The 10,490-nt window shown below is 47.4% G+C and overlaps 1 protein-coding gene across 5 annotated transcripts in view; it reads left to right on the top strand.

The window, feature by feature from the left end:
* The first annotated feature begins 4,749 nt into the window (after positions 1-4,749).
* Positions 4,750-10,490, top strand: part of CHD8 (chromodomain helicase DNA binding protein 8) — a 58,580-nt gene continuing 52,839 nt past the window's right edge. For 4 of the 5 annotated variants that reach the window (XM_066603931.1, XM_066603930.1, XM_066603932.1 and 1 more), the window contains exon 1: positions 4,750-4,850. The gene's annotated coding sequence lies outside the window, so the exon portion shown is untranslated. Of the gene's footprint in view, positions 4,890-10,490 lie in introns of all 5 variants that reach the window. The other variant, XM_066603927.1, reaches the window with a different exon arrangement.

The following is a 10,490-nucleotide window of genomic DNA, read 5'->3' as shown; positions in this document are numbered from 1 at the left end:
TAAAACCATGTATTGCTGAGCATGTACCCGGCTCTAATCTCTCCTCATGTACATGGAGACGTTCTCTGTCTGCAGCATCCAGACACTTTTTGGAAATCCACTAAGGGGATATCTCCTCATCTAAAGTCACTGCCCAGCTAAAGGTGGAGATTAGTTTAAATTTTGCTTTCCAGAGAAGCTTATTGGATTACACCGTTATAGAGCAGATTTCCACATGACCTTAGACCTCGTCCTATGTTTCTATCCTCATGCCCTATTCATCAGTAGGAGTGCTCATGTTGTGCTTTGTCATATCCTGTTACCTTTCAGTTACTTGCTTCTTGTTACTTGCTTACTTGCTATATACTATGGTTAAAGTGTAGGTCCCTGTTCGCACATATGAGTGTTTTTACCTTTCTATGGATAGATTCTAGTAAAGATGCATGTTTTATGACAAGTGCCAGAGTTTTATGTATCATTTTTTCTAAATTGCATTCCTGAGAAACCGGCTTGGTGTTGTTCCCTGTGCGCTCCCATTATTAGAGGTTGGGGGTTTGGCATAATGCTGGGGAGTAAGATTTTTGCTGAGCTGTATTTTAGCTTTTCACTGTTTATATATGCCTATGTAAAGAGCCATGGGATCACTGGCGTGACTATAGAGGATGCAGTTGCACCCGGGCCCAGGACCCTTGGGGGGCCCATAAGGCCTCTCTTCTCCATATAGTGAGCCCAGTACTATGAATAAAGCAATATAGTTGGGGGCCCTGTTACAGGTTTTGCATTGGGGCCAACAACTTCATGTTACGGCTCTGCGTTAATGGGTCATGCGAAGTAGGAGGGCCCCAAGATAAACTTTTGCACCCAGGCCCATGAGCCTTTAGCTGTGCCCCTGCATGGGACAATTAGTTTTGAAAACAACGTGTGGTGAATGGCCTTGTAAGTTCAGCAGATAAACCCAAGTCTCAACAACGAATTTTGAAGAAACTGTGTATTTCATGGTGGTTATTACAGGGGATTACGCCAGATATACACCTACGACCCTACTGTCCCTGACTCATAAACACGTTGAGCGAGGATCAGCTGGACAGACGAGGATGAGCTGGACAGACGTGTTGAATTTGCTGAAACCTGGCTTGGAAACCTTGACAATGAGGCAGAGCAGCAAGGGCAAGTGCTGCAGACGGATGAGGCCTGGTTCCAGGTGCTCGGAGGCGTTAACAGACACAACTGGGATTATTGGCACCCTGAACACCCTGAAGTGACCGTTGAGGTGGATAACAGAAGTGGAGATGTGATGGTCTGGGAAGGAACCACGTATCAGGGATGGATAGACGCCTTCATTTTTGAAGGATATGGGATAGGAAACAGTTACTTGGATCTGCTTCATCCCGGCTCATTCTACACTCTGTGTTTGTGACAGGTTAGAGATGTTTCCAGAGTGTTGGATAGTCGGACGCGGGCCAATGGACTGGCAGGCTCGCTCCTTGGATCTTACCTCAGTTTTTCCTTTGCGGCTACTTTAACCCTTTAAGGACCGTCCGCTTTTTTCTATTTTTGTCTTTCCCTCTCCCCTTTTAAAAAATCGTAACTCCTTTATTTATCCATCGCCGTCGCTGTATGAGGGCTTGTTTTTTGCGGGACGAGTGGTATTTTTCAATGGTGCTATAGAATGTACTGAAAAACTTTTAACAAACTCTTAGTGGAGTGAAATGGAGAAAAAACTAATTCCGCCATCTTTTAGTGCGTCTTGTTTCTACGGCACACAAACTGCAATAAAAATGAAATGATAACTTTATTCTAAGGGTCAGTACGATTACTACGATACCAAAAGTATATCTTTTTTTTTTTTGCTGTACTACTTTTATTTTTTTTCCAGATTTTTTTTTTAAATTATCTTCTGCCGCCATCTTCTGACAGCTATACCTTTTTTTTATATATATAGTTGTGCGATGTCTCATTTTGTGTGGGGCGTCTTGTGGTTTCTGTTGGTACCATTCTGGAGTACATACGACTTTTTGATCGCTTTTTATTACATTTTTTCTTGGAGACGGAGTGGCAAAAAAAGGCGTTCTTTATTTTTTTTTCTCACGGCGTTCATCGTGCGGGGTAAATAATGCATTGCTGGGATAGATCGGACTTTTACGGATGCAGTGTACCAAATATGTATTTTTAATTTTATTGTTTAGATTTTATTATAAATATGGCAAAAGTTGCCGCTGAGTGTCGGCTGTCTTCCTCCATTCACACCCGAAACGTGCAGGACGTAACCTTACACCCTGTGTCATTAAGGGGTTAAGGATAAGGTGTATCCCATTTCACTAGTTGATAAATTTAAGCTTGTTATCACTGTTATCAGTTCTAATGTATAGGGATGCACTAGATAGAACATGAGGTTTATCATCTCCAAGCTTCATCGATCTTGAGGGTGTGATGGTTGACTATTATGTCAAAAACAGACATTTGATGTTCTTTTTGAATTTTCATTTCAATTTCTTAAAATTTATGTAATTAAACTGGTTTTGTACTTGCATTCCATTAAAAATTAAAGAACTACTTCTGCACCACCTTGCAGATTAAATTTATACAGCCCGAAATTATTTTTATTTTTTTTACAAAAAATAACAATTTTTTAAACAAAAGTGGTAAAATTTAGGCCACTAAAACAAACTGAAAAGTAATGATCCTATTTGGGAACACTGGCATGGAAAAGGTTAAACCTGATATTACCATTTTACTTTAATAAATTGGTGGTGACTAATTTACATAAGCCATTTATGATTGTGGGAAAATCGAGACATACTAAAAGCCCATGGATGTCATGAGGTGAATATTAGAATACATGGAACATTTTTGCACAGATCACATATGCATTTTTTTTTAACATCTGCATTTCAGCCACATTACAAAAAGAGACAATGAAATATCAGGTGAAATGCAGAATGATAAAGTAAACTCTCAGTAAATGTCTCCGGTTTAATGCTGGAAGTGGAAAGCCACCTTAAAATAGATTAAAAAAAAGGGAAATCATGGGTTACCGATGGCATACACCCCTGGGATATAAGGGAGTTAAGTGATGTGATAGACGGACCATTGTTTCTTATATTTAGGGACACCATAGTGACAGAGTCTGTTCCACTAGATTGGCGCACAGCAAATGTGGTGTCAATATTCAAAAAGGGGGTTAAAAACTGAACCCTGAAACTATAAGGGCTCATTCACACGGGCGTATTGTCACTGCATTTTACGCTCATTTATTTCACGTGCGTAATACGAGGTGAATGGAGGCAATGAAAGTCTATGGACTTTCATTCTTCCATTCACACCTGCGTTGGAACACAGGAGAAATAAATCGCAGCATGCTCTATTCCCCCCCCCCCCCCCATTTTATACGGATGGCATGAAGGTCTGTGTATTGAAACGCAACGCCTGCAAAAGGACAGCGTTTAATACAGAGTGTGGGATTTGAAAAAAAAAGTCACACTGCGCATGTCCGTTACATCATAGTCCCGGGCGTGCGCAGTGTCTATGGCAGCCCTATGCGATCTCTGCGGGCAGAGCGTATGGGGTGCCATGAGCACAGAGCTGTGACACTCGCAGTGTTGTACTCATCCGTCCGTGTGAACAAGCCCTTGGAAGGTAAGTCTAAGAGATGCGAGCCTGGAGTACCTCCAGGAAAATGGCGTATACCTCTGTCTCAGCACGGGTTTATGAGCGGTCGCTCCTGTCGAACCAACCTGTGAAATACCGCATCTAAAAATTGGGGAACTATTTCAGGAAAAGGTTCCTCAAAGTAAAATTGCAAATATTGCATCATGGCAGCTAATGGGAGATTGGTACGGTGTAATACGCGGTGCCCACACGCTCATGTGCGCCCGCCTACACATACTAGATTACTAGGTTTTAACACAAAAACAATAAATATAGATTTAAAAAATGCAGCAAAATACAAAACAAAAAAACACCAAAAACAGAAGAAATTGTAAGAAAAAAAAAAAAGGCTCCCCAATGTGCAGCGGTATTGGGACTGCATTCGCATATGGAAGTATGAGTTAGACCTAAAAGCCAATCATTGTAATCTGTGCCAGGTAGTGCCTGCCTGCTGTGGGGGTAACAGCGGCTTGCTTTGGGGGTCACTGCTGTCATGAGAAAGGTTCCCAGTGAATGAAGCTTTCCTGCATTTGCTTATTTATTAAGGATTCTCCAATCAAAGCTCAATGGCTGTATGATGAAACTCTGCAGTTTGCCAATATCTCTGCATGCTGTCAGTGAACTGACCTTTTCCCATTTCCATTCATTGGCTGTAACCCTAGCTCTTCAGGGTTTGTTAGCGATCTAAAGACGACTGCACCCCCACACTCTCCCCACCCCGTCCTACAGCCGGGCGGACAGTGCCAGCCCCCACTGATACATTGTAACAAACAGCATTTTTGCTTGTTACTAAATACGATCAGAATAACGGGATATATTTTCCCCCTTTTAATGCACGGCAGGCAGATTACACACAACACTGATAACTCCTCCGCCTTCATTCACCTGCTTTTGGCGTTACATTTTTTATTCAGGCATTACCAGGGCAGTCTGTGTGAAGGACCCTCTGCCCTCTTCCGTAGCTACTTCCTGATCAGCACAACCTAACCTCACTGCCTGACGTCACCACGCTTTCTTGAGTGATATGTTTCTTAACCAATCAAACATGAAATAGGGCGGGATGTGAGGCATAGCGCCTTCTCCCATTGTCCCAAGCAGCCGTGACGTAGCGCGTAGCTGTGCGAGGCTGAGTTGCACCGCACGGCGCGTCCATGCTCGGCACAGCCGGGACCAGCTCATAAAGGGTCAACAGCGGCCGAGACCCGGACAGTGTGACGTCACAGGTGAGACGGGGACGTTGACGTCACAAAGTGGGGTCACAGGTGAGACGTGGGGGAGGGGGTAGAACCCAAATACACGTCACGTACATATCTAGCCCGCTGACGTATCGGCGGTGTTCGCGCACGGCGGGATGTGGGTCGGCGCTGCACAGAGCGGCAGTGGGGTGAGGCGGAGCCGCCGAGCGGGCGGCGGAGGATGTACGCCTAGTATCAGCGGCAGGACGGTGTAATAAGGAGGCCTTCGGCTGGCTGTCCGGGGAGCTGCAATAAATGTGTCCACCACCTAGAGCAGGATCACTGTACTCTGCCGGAGTGTATCCAGGCATGGGGGCTGTGTGACTGGGGGGCTGGGGAGAATGCTAAGCTTACTGGTGAGAGAGTGACCAGGCTGGAGAGTCCATGCCAGAGATCAAACGTAGGATGGCACTGGGGCGAAGCTAAACATGGGCAAAATCTGGGAAAGTAGGGTTATCGGCATGGCAACTAAACACAGGATAGGGCAAACCACAGTATTCCCCATAGCCATGTATGGGCTGGACTGGGAAGAAGCTGATTGATGCGTTTGAGCTGTGGTGCTGGAGAAAGCTGCTGCGTATGTCCGGGATGGGGAGAGTAACAAACAGGGAAGCCCGGAATCGTATAACACCCCATATATATCACTGGGGTGGAGATGGCCAGGCTGATACGGGCAGAGCTGATACTGGCATGGATATCACACAGCTGAAAGAAGCAGTGCAAAACCGAAAAACATGGAGGGAGCCTACAGGGTCGTGAACAACAGCAACAACATTGCTGGCCTGTCCTCAGGATGGGTCGTCCATACTAGATTGACAAGGGTTCGGGTGGTTTCACATCTGCGCTGGGGATTCTGCTTTTCTGCTCCATTCGGGAACAGTGAAGGGGAATCCCCGCAGACGAAAGGTTCCATCTCTGAACAGCGCCGGATGGACCGCATTGACTATAATGGGGTCTGCCTGCTTTTCAACAGAAGAAAGAGCACTACATGCAGCACATTTCTTGGTCTCCTCACTCACCTAGGCGCTCTCCTTAAGGAGTGATGATAGCCCTCTCGATACAGCTACATCTGTGATTAGCCTGATGTTCCACTGCAGATGTGAAGCCACCCAGGACCCTCGCCTAGCAGCTGGTTGCCAGGCCATTGTGCTTGTGCCCTGAGCTGATTTCTGCAGGAAGCAGACAGTTCTACTCTCATTGCAGTCACCAGTGTTATAGACAATGTTCTCATTCATTTTGAAGGGAACTTTGCCTGTAATACCAAGTCTGGCCACTGAAATAGGAATGGAGCTGTCTGCTTTCTGCAGAAATAGTCTCCTTGCACAAGTCAAAATATTGGATACAGCACAAACCTGGATGCATATGAAAACACAGCTGGCCGTGAGTCAGCGGCTCCACATGGATGCAAACAATATAGGAATAGCCAGCACTGATTGGGCATTGCATTTGAGCTGACATTTTTATGCAACTTTTTAAATCAAGAAGAACCCCTTCTTAAGGAGCTGGCCTTTCCTATACTGTTTACATTCCATGCAGGAGGGCTTTGGCACAGAGAACAGCTGATCGGGGGGGATCCCAACCCGTCTTGAGGATAGGCCATGGATCGTTTACAACTGAAGAACTCCTTTAAGGCCTAGTGCCCACGGCCGTGATGGGCTCTGCAAGCGGAATTCCGCAGCGGAGTCCGTCAAAGCGCACCCCTACCCCCCCAGAGACCCCATACTCACCTCCCGATCCGTTGCCCGATGTCCCGCGCACGCACAGTACAGCGCATGACGCACCAGCCACGTCATATGACGTGGGTGGGGAAGTGTTTTCACGCTATCTACCGCTGCGCTACAGCGCAAGATAGCGTGACGGCCGGCCTCTATTGACTGCAATGGAAGCCATCCGCGCGTATGCCCGCGGCAAATAGAACATGTCACGGGTGATTTCACAGGGCGCACCGTGAGCATTGCGCAATTAGGTTCAATAGAATCTAATAGCTGCTGGGCAACGCGGCAGAAATCCGCCCATGGGAATTAGGCCTAACTCTTCAGGAGAGCCATTAGTTTACAATGAAGTGGCACATGGTCCCCTTAGGCTGCATTCAGACGAATGTATATCGGCTCGGTTTTCACACCGAGCCGATATACGTTGTCCTCGTGTGCAGGGGGGAGGATGGAAGAGCCAAGTGCAGGAACTGAGCTCCCGCCCCCTCTCTGCCTCCTCTCCGCCCCTCTGCACTATTTGCAATGGGGAGAGGTGGAACAGAGGTGGGGCTAATTCTCGGAACTTAGCCCTGCCCCCGTCCTGCCTCCTTTCATTGCAAATAGGGCGGAGAGAAGGCAGAGAGGGGGCGGGAGCTCAGTTCCTGCTCCTGGCTCTTCCATCCCCCCCCCCCCATGCAGATGAGGATAACGTATATCGGCTCGGCATGAAAACCGAGCCGATATACGTTCGTGGGAATGCAGCCTTAGCTATATGGAAACAATGAAACTAAATGATGCCATTTGCATCCGAAATGAAGCTAGAGGATGTGGTCACACTGGCTGCCTATAGTAACGCTGAGTACTTGATTAAAGTGAACCTCCGGTTTCGTGGGAAAATTCTGCCCCAGAATCGGAGGAGGGGGGGGGGTATATTATCTGCAGCAGTTCTATGTCATTCACAGGCCGTTTTTAGTTACCCAAGAAGGCTTGATCCAGGTCCTTCCCGCTTCTCTCCGAAGCCATGGCATTATTTGGCCAATTCATAAAACTCACAACTTGATGGCTGTGATTGGTTCTTCGACCGCTGCTCAGCCAATCAATGCCGTGCAATCATAGCCATCACATTGGTTCATCAAGTGCTGCATTGATTGGCTGAGCAGCCCTCGAGAACCAATCACAGCTTCCTGGAGGCGGGATTTATGAATCCTGTAACCAGGAAGTGATCTGTGGGTGAACTGCAGGACACAGCAGGAGGACCTGGACCGAGCCTGCTAGGTAAGCGGTCCTTTTTTAAAAAATGTATTGCAGCTAGGGCTTATTTTGGGGGTAGGATTTATATTTCAAGCCTTTACAAAAGATCAGGGAGGGCTTATTTTCAGGGAGACGGTATAACATAACTAACCAGCATATACTGCAATTATAAAGTCTCTTTGCTTCTGTATTGACCAACGTTGGAAGGTCTTTGTTGATAAATATACGATGCTAGTGGTTGTTACTGATGTCTGCATGGAGTGAGCTGCGATCAGCTTGTTAGCAGGAATGTTTTTACCAAGTGCGACTTGCCATAGGCTTTAGAGTGCAGGCATGAGCATATCGCTAAGGCCAAATGCCCATGGACGGATTTTCGCTGTGGAATTCGCAGCCAGACGCCCGCCGCGAATTCTGATGCAATGTCCATCCATAGACATGCTAGGTTAAAAGATTCTCCCCTGCCCATGAGCGGAAATCAACTGCTATTTTTTGTTTGCGGGGGAGAATTGCAGCATGTTCTATTCCATGCGGAAAAGCGCACAGCCGGCTTCCATTGCAGTCAATGTCCGCTGTGAGCACTGCAGAAGTATCTCGGGACTCCGCGTCATAGCCCAGTGCACTCATGCGACCCAGACACTCGCAGCAGATCCGGACAGGTGAGTATGTGTCTCTGGGGAGCGCCAGGTCTGATTCGGCTGCAACGTTTCGCAATCTGAATCTGACCAGGCCGTAGGCATGAGCCCTAAACCTACCCGACTAGTCCAGTTTTGACAAGCCCATTTACTTTTAACAGATTCTTTTCCAAACTCTGCTTCCCCGGAACGGACTTTAACTTTATAGTTAGTGTAGATGAGCATTTAAAGAAAAGGTCCATTCTAGCCTGGTGAAGAGCCGTGATCCCCTTCTCCTCGGGCACCATAGAGACCTTGATGATGTCTGACAACTGAACTATGTTCCTAGCAGTGTGTGTGTATACACCTCCTGGTAGTCAGTTATTGGAGTGCGCAGCTTGCTGGAATGCTGGAATGGGTGAGGTACATAATTGGTGAAGAGGACCGGTCAGCTCTCCTGAGATGACTAGTTATTAAACACTCGTATTTCAATATGCCGGAGCAGCTTCTGTTATAATTATACACCGTGCTGTTCTTCCTGAACGATTATTAATAAATTGTCAACTGGGTGTTACCAGCGTGACACTGACCAATCAGTGCTGACAATACCAGGCTGAGGACACACAGTCTAGCTTGGGGCCTGTGACCAAACCACACCAATCTATGCAGCCAATAGCCACATGATTTATGGGCAAAATCATACAGCTATTGGCCAGCGCCGGTGGGTGTGGCTTGGTCACATGGGACCACCTGTGTCCTCAGATGGTGACGGGGGACGCCCATACAAAGACCCAGCTGTGAATTCATTGGAGGAATATGAGAGTCACATTGCAGAGGTCTAACCCACAATGCTCCAGGCTTGTAGATGATGGGGAATCCAGAGAGTGCGGAACGCTGGCAGAGCTGCTCATTACTCAGGGGCTGGGAGCTGAAGAAATAATACAATAGAGAAGCCCCCAGCACTCATGCCCTAGTGGTCCCTCCTGGTCTCTGTCTACATGCCGCAGCCAATCACCAGCCTCCGTGTCACGTCTTCGGGGCGCCACAGAAGCGCTGGGGGATTTAAAGGGGTTGTCCCGAGGCAGCAAGTGGGTCTGTACACTTCTGCATGGCCATAATAATGCACTTTGTAATGTACATTGTGCATTAATTATGAGCCATGCAGAAGTTATAAAAAGTTTTATACTTACCTGTTCCGTTGCTGGCGTCCTCGTCTCCATGGTGCCGACTAATTTTCGCCCTCCGATGGCCAAATTAGCCGCGCTTGCGCAGTCCGGGTCTTCTGCAGTCTTCTATGGGGCTCCGTGTAGCTCCGTGTAGCTCCGCCCCGTCACGTGCCGATTCCAGCCAATCAGGAGGCTGGAATCGGCAGTGGACCGCACAGAAGCCCTGCGGTCCACGGAGGAAGAGGCCATCTTCAGCGGTGAGTAGAGAAGTCACCGGAGCGCGGGGATTCAGGTAAGCGCTCCGGTGAGCTTTCTTTACCTCCCTGCATCGGGGTTGTCTCGCGCCGAACGGGGGGGGGGGGTTGAAAAAAAAAAAAACCCGTTTCGGCGCGGGACAACCCCTTTAAGGGGGTTACCAAATATAATTAAAACCAAATGCTGCTCTCTCTGACCTCCTCGGTACTACCGCACAGAATTGTTTAGTAGATAAAAAGTTTAATAACTGTTCTTATTAACTGGGCTTGTGTAGTAATATTACTGCCCTACTGGAAATATTGCTCTTCTAAAACCGTTCCCCTTGCATTAGCAGCACTTCCCCTATATTCCTATGTAATTCTTCCCCTTCTGGAGGGATTCCCCTCAGATAAGTTTCTGCTGGCCTCCAAGTAGAATGCAGCTGCTGGAGTTTATCCCAAGTTATAAAGGTATCCCCTATTCATAGGACAGGGCATAACTTTATGATCGTTGGGGGATTCAACCGCTGGGACTCCCACTGATCTCAAGAATGGGGTCCAGTTGGTCCCTGATTGCATGCAGCGGAGGTCGCACAGGCACACCACTGCTTCATTCACTTCAATGGCCACACCAGAGTTCAATCGCTTCAGCAATCTGCGGCACGGTCATCGAAGT

The sequence above is a fragment of the Eleutherodactylus coqui genome, chromosome 5 (genome assembly GCF_035609145.1).
Source record: "Eleutherodactylus coqui strain aEleCoq1 chromosome 5, aEleCoq1.hap1, whole genome shotgun sequence".
NCBI lineage: Eukaryota > Metazoa > Chordata > Amphibia > Anura > Eleutherodactylidae > Eleutherodactylus > Eleutherodactylus coqui.
The sequence above is the reverse complement of the archived record's forward strand: the minus strand, read 5'-3'. Positions and strand labels throughout refer to the sequence as shown.